Source organism: Fringilla coelebs (genome assembly GCF_963513975.1).
Source record: "Fringilla coelebs genome assembly, chromosome: 8".
In the NCBI taxonomy this organism is placed as follows: domain Eukaryota; kingdom Metazoa; phylum Chordata; class Aves; order Passeriformes; family Fringillidae; genus Fringilla; species Fringilla coelebs.
In genome coordinates this window covers 25,451,605-25,462,099 of record NC_140066.1, presented here as the reverse complement: position 1 = coordinate 25,462,099, position 10,495 = coordinate 25,451,605, and positions in this window count along the sequence as shown.

Sequence of the window (10,495 nt, the reverse complement as noted above, 5' to 3'; positions counted from 1 at the left end):
GGAGATACTGGGATGTAGCATCACATCTTTGGCTTTGATGCCAGCTTAAAATGTTTCTCTCTTTCTCCCACCAATTCTCTGTCCTCCAGTTCATGAGGAGGTTCACCTTTCTCTCAGGCCTGCTGGTAAGGCTGTTTGTGGGGTTCTCCTAGAAACTGGAATAGTAAATTAGCCTAATTTAAAATGTCCCTTTTGTCAGGGGAAAAAGGGCCAGAAATCCCCTCATCAAGTTTTACTGTTCAAGACAACGGACCAGCACCACAGATCATCTAAAATTCCCAAACCTTATTCTGTTTGATTATGCCCTCATACCCATGTCAGAGAATGTTTTACAAGGCAGATGATCATATAGCACCCACTGAAATAACTCCTGCCTAAAGGGCAATGGAAAAGCACTGAAAAAATCAGACTGCTCAGTCTATGCTGGACTTTGATGGGTAGGTGGGAAAAAAGTCCTTCCAAACAGGTGACATCACATAATCCCAAGTGCATGATTTTGCCTTGAGTCCTTGAAGGCCAAACCCCCATCCCTTGTGTATGAGAGAGAAGCTGAACTTGTGGTGCTGAACACCCAGGAAAACAGCTTATTTACATCCTTACCCCAAGAAATAAATTTGCTCATGAAGGTTGGCCTCAGCAGGATGGCAGATCCACTGCATACATCCTCTTCTGTCTCTAATGCTCAGAAGCCTGGCAGTTGTGTTTCCTAGGTTTGAAATCATGGTTTTGTGCAAAACATTGTCCAGTGGGGCACCTGGTTAACCAAGGAAACAAGCCTGGAACTGACCACCAAACCGTAATCTTCTTGCACATTTCTTTGTGCCTCCTTCTCTGAATTAAGAAGTGCACTATGCCAGGTGGCATTATAATGTCCTGGAACTATTTGCTGCAAACTTCTAGAAAAACTTTAATTTCCTTTTTGGCCTGCACCATGAAAGATGCATTTTCTCCCACCCATTGGTCCACCAAAATACCAGACCTTTTATCAGACCAATTTACAACTAAGAGAGAAACAGAATAACTACAAGCAATGCTAGAGGCATGACTGACAGCTAAGGACAGGATGCTTTCTCTTTTCTCTTAGTGTTCTCCACTTAAATATAGGCCCACTTGCTACTTCATGATGACCTGAAGACCCCTATCACATGGAACTACAGGTCAGTTATTCTCCTCTTCTACGCTCTACTTCAAGTCAGCTCAGGAGCAATTTCAAATGCTTTTAAAAGTAAACTCGGTACAGGAATCCTTTATCGACACTTTCTTGCAACTGGAGTTGAGCAATTCTTCCTGTGGAGGCCACACTAAATGTCTACAATGGGTTTGACCTCACAGGATACATCCCTGATGCAGTCTTTGTCCAGTTTACTCTCTGGGGGGCAAGAAGGGAATAGAAAAAAGTGTAAGAGCAAAAATGAGAATTCAGTGCATTGTAGAGTGTTCTCCCTGGTGTAATTGTCTTGGCTGCACAAAAGTAGAAAATACCTATTTCTGGGGCTTCTGTAAGAATCTCAGCTTAACAGCTGACCCTTACATACAGCCTACTCACAAAAAGAGATGATCCATCATTCACACATCACTTCCTCACCTTTGGCTGAAGTAACTGGAAAGGGATCAATGATAAAGATAAAACCTGAAAAATCAGATGGCTTCCCAAAGGGGCCAGGAGTTTTTTACTTTTATTTAAAAAGCTTTGAGAAATGTTAATGGTAAGTCAATATAGATGGGGAAAGAAATGCAATCGGGCTACCCCTTGCTCCCAGGAGCAGGGAGACAAGGAAAGAGCACAACACTCACACAAAAAAAGAGATCTGCAAAGTTAATGCCTCTCTTAAGCTTGCAGCAGGCCAGAGTGTTACTGTGAACCCACCATGCTGTGCAAGCTGCTCTAAACTGGCTAAGAGTAGCCACTTTATTCTGCACTTATCAGTGCCTTTGGCACTGCTTATCCTTTTTGCAGCTGGGATAGAGTTAATATTCTTCCTATTAGATGGTATGGCGCTGTGTTTTGGATTTAGGATGAGAATAATGTTGATATCATGCTGATGTTTTAGCTGTTGGTGAGCAGCACTTACACTTTTCAGATTCTTTGCTGCCTGGCCAGCAAGAAGGCTGGGGGTTCACAAGGAGCTGGGAGGGGGCACAACCCAGACAGCTGACCCCAGCTGGACAGAGGGATATTCCAGCTCAAATGGCAACGTGCTGAACAATAGAGCTGGGGGCAGCTGCTGGGGGTGGCAGCCTGCAGGCTGCACGGCAGATTGCATGGCAGGAGAGGGACACAGTGGATTCCCAGCCTTGCACCATCCCAGAGCACCCAATTCAAGCCTCTAAGCTTACTATGAGACAAATAGAAAACAGCTGCATGCTCACTCCCAGGAGCTGTGCACTGTGCTGCCTCTCTCCCAAAACCTTCTGTCCAAGGCTGCAGCAGATGAAGGTTCAAACCCTGCCATAATACTTGGGGGAGCTGCTGGCCACTTACACACAGAACTCCTGCACTCCTGCCCTGAGGTGCCTTCATGTGGACAAGAATTACTGAAGAGTCACCAGAGTCCCAGCAGCACCTGCTAGAGGACAAAGACTTTTTACATTTCAAATTTCTGCCCTAATGTCACCCCCAGCCCTCATAAATTAGTCTTTAATGTTTACAGCCCTATAACAACCCCTTTTAAAAGGCTTCTTCTTTTTCTGGTCTTTTTGTGTCACATACCTAATCAAATGTGGTAAATTAATTCTATAGTCCCTTCTACATATTCTCTCCCTCCTCAAGATTATTTTCAAATGAATTTTTTCCTAGCATCTGCTCCTTCCTGTTTCTGTGCCACTGCTGTAAATGGGATTTTTCTTCTTGACATCAAAAGAAGCAAAATAGGGCTTCCTAAGATAGTTTTCTGGCTGATTACACAGAAGCTGTGCAGTAGTCAGGAGCAATAGATAAGTAGCTTTAACACATCATAGTTTTGCTTCTTTGGGCTGTAGAACAACATAAATATGTTAATGCACCCTGCTCTGAGCCCTGCAGAGCTCCACAGCAGCCCCTGCTCTCAGCTGCAAAGGAGAGCACACACCTTCGTGGGAAGGGCTCCTGCTCTGCCCCACACCTGCAGCTGTGCACAGGCACCAGCACAGCAGCACAGCAGCCTCACAACTCCCCTAATGTGCCCTGGGCCACCACTAAACCAGGTGGGGCCAGCATGGGAGGTGGGGACAGCTGGAGATGTCCCTCAGGGGGTGATGGGGCCATTGGGTGGGGAAGTAACACAGCCCAGGTCCTCTGAAGAGGACTGGCCACAAGGAAAAATGAAGAACAGTCTTTAGCTGTCCATCCCAGCCACAGGTCCCATCCAGATCATACCTGAATGAACCCACAAACTGATTTCTTTTTTCTAAAAAAGCAAACAAAACAAAACATAAAAAAAACCCTCTGGTGTTCCCATGTGTTCATACTTAGGTAGCAAACAAGCAAGAAGCTGGAAAAACCCAGTCAAGTAAAAAACTTTTGCAAAGGGGTTCAGGCAGGCAGTACTTGGAGAGCAATTTCCTGAACACAAACTCTTCACGGGCTGACAGCACGGAGACACTCAGTTTCATGTATTGCAAAAGCACGGTCTGTAGCAAACTACAGTCCTGGTCAGAGGAGCAGAGATAGAAGGAAGGCTGAAGAGACACCCAGGAGGATGGAAAGGCACAGAGGTTCAGTGAAAGCAGAGCCCTGGTCTGTTTTTGGAAGGTTCAAATACCTGCTGTAGAATATTTCCTATGATAACGTTATATATGTGTGTGTTTGGAGATATGTATTTCTTTCCTACGTGCCTATTATGGAATTGTCATGAAATAAAACATTTCTCAATAAGTAATTCTTCTGCAGAATAATTTACAGTTATGTATACAAGTCATCTAAACTACAGTTGCATCTAGACTTTCATTTCTGAGCTAGTTCATAAGATTTTCATGTGGTAGCACGATTTTTCTTGTATTCCTGAGACTGCAGGCAAATGTTTAAATATTTTACAAATAGAAAACCATTTTGAATGAATTTTTTAAGCCAAGATGTAATGTTTCTATTTCTATTTGATTTGAGGAGTTTCATACAGTTAAAGAATGCCCCAGCTGGGACTTGAACTGAGAAACCAATGTCTCTTCAGTTTTTACAGGTACAGACTGATTCTGCATTGAATGCATGGGATGACTTTTGAACTCCTGGTTAAACTCAAGACACTAAATTATAAAAATGCTTCCATTATCTTTATATATTCCATATTCCCTTACTAGTTGCTTTCCAGCTTCCCAAAATTCTCAGTATATCCTGAGACAAACCTGAGCAATTCAGTGGTGCAAACCACATCTGAATGAGAACTGGAGCCTTCATGGGGTGCCTGAAAGAAAGAAGCCAGCTAGAAGACATTAAACTATTTTCTATATAGATTTTTCATCCACATCCTTTATCTGATGAATGGCTGCACAAGTCTGAATTAGGAGTTTCCTTGAAAACACAATCCAAAACTAACAAATTGACAGGTAGTTATAGAATGAAAAATATACCCTAGCAAATGGATCGAGTTGAAGTTCCTCAAAATGTACAAGGCAATAAAGCAGGAGTAGAACTGCTAAGTCAGGTCAAGCTCCACACAATGTTTGAAAACCCAGGCAGAAACTTCTTAGAGATTGCTGAAGTAGACAAAAAAGAAGTCTTTGGGGTTTAGAGTCTTCAACTCTTATATTTTCTACTGTTTCCTCAGCTCCTTGCTAGAAAGAATCCTCTCTAAAGAAGATGTTGTCCTCATTCTGAAGCTCTTTGAGCACATTCAATTTTTGCATGGATACAGAATTTTAGCAAAGACCTTGAGGTCTTCTGTGTTTTGTAGTACTTTGCCATACAAATAAATTGGGTATTTAATACCAGAGGTCTATGGCAATGAACTGGACACTTTGTGGATGTGTGGTGGGAAGGAATAGGGGATCTTCCATCATCCTTGAGGAGCACAAGAGGAAGGTGTTTCTGTCCCTTTATTTCTGGTCTCTGAGACCCCTCCTGGAGCACTGTGTCCTGCTCTGGAGCACTCAGCACAGACATGTGGGAGGGAGAAGTCTCTCCCACATGTCTGGACTTGCAGGTCTCTCCCACATGTCTGGATGCAAGTCCAGAGAAGGACCACAAAAATGATCAGAGGGCTGGAGCACCTCCCTCGTGAAGACACAGAGCTGCAACTGTTCAGCCTGCAGAAGAGAAGGCTTTAAGGTCCTTTCTAACCCAAACATTTCTGTGACTCTATGAGATGTTAGCATTAAGATTCAAAATATGATGAACAAAAAGAAAAGGATACACAAGTCTGTCAGCCTGCTACAGAATTCTCCTCTGCTGTCCAAAACATTTTTACTTTCAAGAACCAACTTTCACAGAATAATTTATGTTCTTTGTTTCTTATGTGCTTCCTTGCAAACATTGAAATCAATCATGTCTAGAAACCATCAGACCCAAACAGGAGAGGATTATGCAACAGCATGTCATCAGGGAATCAATATTGTCTGATGAGGCCATGTGCTTGTCAAGGTCACATTGATTTCTTTAATGACCTTCCTGGCAGATGCATCCATGCTGCAGTGGTTACAGGTGTACACTCACCTCATTGCTTGCCAGTCTGCAGGATGCTTTTCCATCCCAAGTTTCCACTCTTTATCTGAAGCACCATTGCCCTCCATATATTGTGCCCCACTCCAGCAAAACCCACTGCTACAGCATCTCCTGCTTCCTCTGGCTGGACACACTCAGCTGCTGAGATACCCCATTAAATCCCCTGTCCTGAAAGCATCAGAGGCTACATGTGCTTGGCACACTAAAACCACATCATCCTTTATGGGGAACTGAAAACTATCAAATCTCTAGGGTATGATCATAAAAATTTCATCTTTGGCCATTGAGCAGTGGTCCTTATCATCCCCTGAGTACACACCAGGAAGTGTCATAGGAGCATAACAGGATTGTTCACCACTGTGACTCTCATCTTTTACTTTTAAGCAGAGAATTGTTAAAACTTGTCTTCCTCATTTTTTATAGCACCACATTATGAGGTGCATTGAAGAAAACCAGTTCAGAATATAATTAGATAACAAGGGCAATAAGCAGAAAGTTCTATGTTTACTACCAGATGTTAGTGGCAAGTTGCAATACAAGCATGTAGCCTGGCAGCAAAGTCCAGGCCCAGCAAGGGTTGGGAATAAGAGCCAATTCACACAGGAGTGCTATGTCCCAGGCTGAAGAGTGGTGTCAGATATTCCAGCAGTTTCTTTACCAAATAAAGCCACAGAGCCAAATCAGGGTGCAACATGAGTGAGAATGTTATTTCTAGGCAGAGTACAGACTGGTGGCAGGCAGAAGAACTCCATGTGCCAAGCAAACCAGTTAGCCAACTGTCTCTGCTCTTTGAGTGTGAACATGTTGCTTTTCTTCTGCTTGGATTTTTTTAATTTTTTTTTTTTTTTTAATTTTTAATGAATTCCATCCCTTACTCTAGGGTAAAGCAGCCCAATTCTCAGTGCTGCTAATAAAACAACTCCCATTAAACACAACATTTAATAAAGAAAAAAAGTAGTCATATAGGTAAAAGCAGGAAAAAAAATGGCTGGAGAATTCTGTGATAGGAAATTTGGAGCAATCTGAGAACAAAAATCTGGCTGCTTATCCTGCAAGATAAAGATACATGAGGAAAGCAATGAGCTAGTTCCCCTGGTTAACACCTGATTAACAGTTGTATCACTACACAGCAAAGATGAAACAATTGAAAGTCTCCTCATTATAAAATAACACAGATGGGGAGAAGAACAACTTTCAAAATGATGAGTAGTTAACACAAGCTTAACTCATTTCCCAACTGGGTGAGCAGGGAATGGAAAAATACTGAGAATTTGGAGAAACAGGTCTCAGAATAAGACAAATGTGAAGTCCCTTTCTTCCCCTATATAAGAACCCAAAGAACTAAACATAGGCTTTTTTTTCAACAACTGCTCGAAACCCATGAGTTGATTATGTGCACAGCCTGTTCCATCTTGGGTGTCAGCTGTAAAGTAACCATATAGGTATTCATTAAATTCTCATAATGACATCTGGTGCTGAAGCACAAGCACCTCTTAAACACTATCAAGAACCAAATTTTTGGAAGATGCTGGCCCACACTTTCGTGAGATCCACCAAACATTAGGAGCAGTCTACAATTACACCAACACCAGCGCCCTTGTCATGTACCCAGTGCCTCAGTTGAATTAACAAACTGCTTAGACCACAACAAAGCCATGTCTGCAAGGGAAGGGAGTCATCATGTGAGTAATGCAAGTAACACATTTCCACCAGATCAGTTCCACCTCCTAGCTTTCCACCATTTCAAGCAATACTGATTTCAAAAGCCAAGTCCATGCTGTCTGGTGCATTACCATGAGGGCAGAAGGTCGGTCCAACAGTCCAGTTAGACCCCTCTGGCAGAGAAGGAACCTCTCAATCAATCAGTATTGAGAGCTCACCTTTTTTTTTTAACTCTCAAGTTATAGCAGTGCTGCAACATATTTTGCTTTTAGCAAAGTGAACTGAGTTTGAGTGCTTAATTCAAAGTAAACCAGTAAAATCATACAGACAAATCTGCTCCCACATACGTCTCCTGGGACAACAGCCAGGGTTGACTTTCATGTCATCCCAGCAAGCACAACCCCTGAGGAATTCAGTTTAATTTATTCTAACACCTCTGCAGAAAATGCATTGCAGCAACCCAAACATGGAGCAAAGGCAGCTACAGTAAACCTCAATATCTCCACTCAGTGCACAGCCCAATATCTATATATCTGGAGAAGAAAACTTCCTATTTCTGAAAGTAATCTCTGCAGCAAATCTTACTCCAGGCAATACAGATTAATGGTATTAATTCACAAATCTATATGCCCTCTGACATCTTCATTACAATTTGGAAATCCCTTCAGGAGTGCCTGCCTCTTCCACTCATACTATTTTTTTTAATTAATTGGTTATTTTTAAACCATTTTCATGAACCAGGAGAGGCCTCAGAGACATGAACTTCCTCAAAAGAGTTGCAATACAAGTAGCTGGATAGAAAAGATACCCCCAAATTAATGTCTCTTCCTGGGAAATGTTTTCCTGTTAGACATCAGAAAATTCAGGCCTTTCTCTCCCACCCAGTCTTACAGATGGAAAAGACAAAAAGAGTCAACAGCCATGCTAGAAAGCAGTCTTCATGTATTTTGATGTTCCTGATGCAACTTCTTGAAAGTCAAGACAAATTCTGAGTTAGTGACCTCAAAGGTCCAACTTCAGCCTGAGGGTGGGTTACAGAATGAGGACACACAAAAACACACTTGGGCTTCCCAAAGAAACCCACTTGGTTTGTGAGTCCAGAAGGCAAGGGGGCAGCTATCATTGCAGTTTTGCTTCCAAGGGCATTGCAGGTATGAATTTATAGGGGTTTTGGTTTGCTTTGTTCTTGGGGTGAGGGTGCTGGGTTTGTTGTGGATGACGTGGTGATGGTAGGTTGTTTTGTTTTAAAATCTTCATCCTCCAGAGAAAGCAGCTTCTGGGGGATGCCAGGCTGGCAATTTATGCAGCAGGTGACAGAGGACAGCTGCATATAATTTAGACAAAAAAGAAAGGTGCACAAAACTCAGACAGTTTTAATTGAGCGTGTTTAAAAACAGCAAGGCAACATCTTGCATCAAAGCTCTCTATGGCTCACAGCTGGTGCCAGCTCTGCCATTGATCTCTCGAGGGTTTGGGGGTTTCACTTCTCCTTAGTGAACCTCTCTTTCTTATCCATAAGACAGAAAACAGGAGCCAAAGCTGTTTGCTGACACAAATGGGGACAAGGTCCCAGTTTTAGCCCAGTCAAGGACTTGAGGGATCAGGTTTCTCCTCCTTGCTCTAACATTGGCTTCCTGTAAACAAGTCACAAGGGCCAGGTTTGCAGTATTCCCTCCAGCATTGAAAAACAATCTTGGATTGTAGTGTGGCATCCAAAATCAAAACAATGATGAATGATGAGCTACTGAAGGGCTTGAATTAAATATTGTCCCTGTCTTTCCACTGACAGGCAGTTAGGAGTTTTCAAGGTAATCCCTCTGCTATATTGCAAGATACTGATGGACTTGAGTATATAGTGATTGAAACCAGGAGTACAGAGAGAAACAACTCTGTGAGAAACAAATTACTTAATGTTCCAGGAAATTTATTATAATAATCCTTAGTTCTCAACTAATGTTTCCTTTATATTAGAAAGGGCAATTAGCACAATTATCCCTGTGTGGGATGATGACTGGGGGCAAAATTAGAGAAAACTGGGAAGTTATATTATTCACATTCCAGCAGAAGTTTGTACAGAATTTATAGGATGGAATGCAATTGGCATGTGCAATTTGACTCCACAATGATTTCCCACACAACACAGCCAGCAACCTTGTGTGCAGGCTGAGGGAGGAGATGAAGGTGGGAGCAGCTGGAGACATGGCAGCCAGGCTCTGCTGAAATCCTTTCAGGGATGGGAAGTCATGGTGCCACGTAGCTGATAAATCACACAGCAGCTGTCAGCCAAAGGAGACAGGAGATGTCTTGCTGCTGAACCAGCAACTGTTTCAAAACAGCTCTCTGCAGATGAGCTTGGTGCACCCACACCTCCTCCCAAAGTTACCTGCCTCCAAGGTACCACCACTCCTTACTCAGCATGTGCTCTATACTTCACTGACTGCATTTTTCAGAGCAAAGCAAGAGCCTTTCACAGCAATCAGAAACAAAGGTATGATTGACTGGAGTCACTCAGGCTCTACCTAAAAGGAAAGAAATAGCATCACAGTGAATTAAGGGTGGGGAGAAGTCAGGGAAGACTCCACTGTAACTTCTGGGATCAGTCAGTGGGCTGAAACTGTCCTCTCCCCACAGGGACTCCTGTTGGGTAAGAATTGCATTTGATGCACACTGAATGACTATTTGAGCAACTTTCATTGGTGGTTTGAGCTTGGCTGTGAATTGCTTTAAATTCAGCTTAAATGCAGCTGCCAGCAGCAGATGACATGGTCACCTGAAGGCAGAGATATCCAGGGAGGGAGGGTCTCTTCCTAAGTTATAATAAAGGATTCAACTCTCTTACACTGTTGGTACATGCCCCTGATGAGTCAGTCAGGCCACCCTTGGATGTAGTGGATTGTTCAGTGGAGTCCCCATAACAGGACACCAACAGACTGGTCAGGCACAAGAGATAAATCCTATTTTATTTGGTATTTTTGCTGTGGACATTAACCACTAGCAAACCATAGACAAGCCATGAACAGCACAGGCCCAGTAAAAATATGAACACTGTTTGTTACAGTTGGCTACACACACCTCTGGAGAGGGTCCTATTGATCTGATGGAGAAGAAGATAATATTTTAATAACCATTTAGTTAAAATAAATTGTTAATGAGCTGTTTACAGATGGAAACTTTAAGCATTACCCAATTGAAATCTTTTTG